This window comes from Xiphophorus maculatus, chromosome 18, assembly GCF_002775205.1.
Source record: "Xiphophorus maculatus strain JP 163 A chromosome 18, X_maculatus-5.0-male, whole genome shotgun sequence".
Lineage (NCBI taxonomy): Eukaryota > Metazoa > Chordata > Actinopteri > Cyprinodontiformes > Poeciliidae > Xiphophorus > Xiphophorus maculatus.
The window spans coordinates 3,876,935-3,879,407 of record NC_036460.1 but is presented as its reverse complement, the minus strand read 5'-3'; positions in this window follow the sequence as shown (position 1 = coordinate 3,879,407).

Genomic DNA, 2,473 nt, shown 5'->3' with positions numbered 1-2,473 from the left:
TGCTCTGCATTCAGAATCAGAATCTGTTGGATTTGACAACTTTTTACACAAAAACAATGAATTTGACTTTGGTTGGTTTCAGTAAAGACATAAAATATAAATGGGTAGAAAAGGTGAATAATAAGAAACATTTCAGGTCTTACTACAGAGTGTTAATAACATTTAGGTCTGGGCTTTAACTAGGCCATTCCAACATAAAGATGCTTTGATCAGAACCATCCATGATAGCTCTGCCTCTAACAGGAGGAAGAAACAAGAGAAGATCAAATAAACACGATCAACAGGATCCTGTCAACACATCCTGAATCTGTCTTTGCTTTTTGTAACCAAACATGTAAATGTTGTTTCTTCCAGCGCTGTCTGATGAATTCAGACTGGTAGCAGGAAGGAGTCGCTGTGGTGGCAGACTGGAGAAGAAGAATCTGGGAGACTGGGAACCAGTGAATTATTGGAACTGGAACTTTACATCAGCAGCTGGAGCTTGCAGACAGCTCCACTGTGGATCTGTGGTGTCGTTACAAAAAGATGAGGACGGCAATATAGAGATCGTCTGTTCAGGTGATTTCATATCCTGGCCATTGCCTTCCTGTTCTGCTTCCAACTCCACTGTAAAAAAAATGTCACTTCCAGCTCAGTCTGGGCTTCTTCCACTTCACCTGGATTCACTCTGGTAGATTTTCTATCGGACCAATCAGCGAACAGAAGGAGAAGTTTGAACGATGATTTATTTTTTGTTATTTTAGAAACATAGTCTCTGTAGTTTTAGCAATGCAGTGGAGGAAGTTCAGTCCATGGTGGCCACACTTCCAAATATTGAATTAACTTTAACGGCTCTTCTCTGTTTTGTGGTGGACAAATTATTGTAAGGTAATATCTGCTGGTTGTATTGTCTTCATTCTAAATGCTAGTGATTCTCACCAAATGAAGCTGTTTGGGTTGCAAGCACAAGGTTGGGAGATGTTTTCCTGCAGCTGCATGAGAACCAGAGCGTCTCTCCCTCAGCCTTGGTATAAAACTCCTGCTGTCTCTGCCTGAAAGAGTTTTCAATCGGAAATGTTTCACTATTGATCCTCTTATATGTTCTCTGTATTGTGCACAATATGCTAGTAAACCTGATTGAGTGATTCCATCTAACAGTGCTTGGTAATTGATTTTTTCTACATGTTTACAGCCCAGGAAACTTCCAGTAAACTTCTTAGTGTGGATCTGGTGCATTGCATGTCATGGACAAACGTTAGCAACTGGGTGAAATTTAAAAGCTCAACACAGTCCAGACTCTCTGGATGAATCAAAGTGTAGTTACAGAGTGGCTGGTTTTTACCAGGTTAGTGATTTAATGAAGTTTGATTAGATTAAAGGGGAACCAGTGGAGCAGATTCAGGGTTATAAAAACCTCAATGTCATTGAGAAGAAGCTGATCAAATATTGAACTTCCTCCACAAATTAAGTTTAAAGTGTAAAAAGATGATAGTTTTCTATTATTCTGTGATTAAATCTGTCCTCACATTTGCTTTGTAGAAGACAAGGATGAAATATTAATAATTCATAGGTTCTTTGTGATGTTGTAGTGTAATTTTCTCTGTTTGTCTTAAGTTTTTTTCCCACCCATCTCCAGGGCCGGCCTGCAGTATAAGCAGATGCTAAAAGTGTAAAGAATATTAAACAGTAGATTTAAAAATAACAAAACTCTGCCCAGCTCCCCTCTCCACCCGTTCTCCACTAGTTGGTTGGTTCCTCCACACAGAGTCTGCTCTGTATTGGAGCTTTGCTGAACAAACTGGAACCAAATTCAGTGAAAATGTTGAAGAAACTTTTTTCTTTCTGCATCCACAGACTCAGTCAGGCTGGTTCAAGGGACCAACCGGTGCTCAGGCAGACTGGAGGTGAAGACCAACCAGTCGTGGTCCTCAGTGTGTGAAAAAGACTTTGACCTGCAGGATGCAGAGGTGGTCTGCAGGGAGATTGGCTGTGGGCTTCCTTCAGTCCACCAGGGGGCGCTCTATGGAGAAGCAGAGGCTCCAGTGGGGAGCAGAGAGTTCCTGTGTGAAGGCAGTGAGTCTGCTCTGCTGAACTGCAGCAGCAGGAAGAGTTCAGGTAGAAACAGCTGCTCACCTGGTCAAGCTGTTGGACTCACCTGTTCAGGTAGAGGAGGATCTGCAGACCTGCTGCTGTTCACTGCTTCACTTCCTTCATTAATGAACTCTCTGTCTCTGCTCAGATCAAGAAAACTTCAGGTTGGTGGGAGAGGCCAGCCGATGTGCCGGGAGACTGGAGATGTTATATCATGAAGAGTGGAGACCAGTGAATGTTTGGTATCGTTACTGGAACATGAACTCAGTTGCTGCAGTTTGTGCTGAACTGGACTGTGGTTCTGCTGTTTCAGCAAGAAAGTCAAAGGAAGCTTCAAAGAGACCAGTTTGGTGGATCAGTTCTAACTGTTTCCAGTTACGATCTGCATTAAAGAACTGTTTAC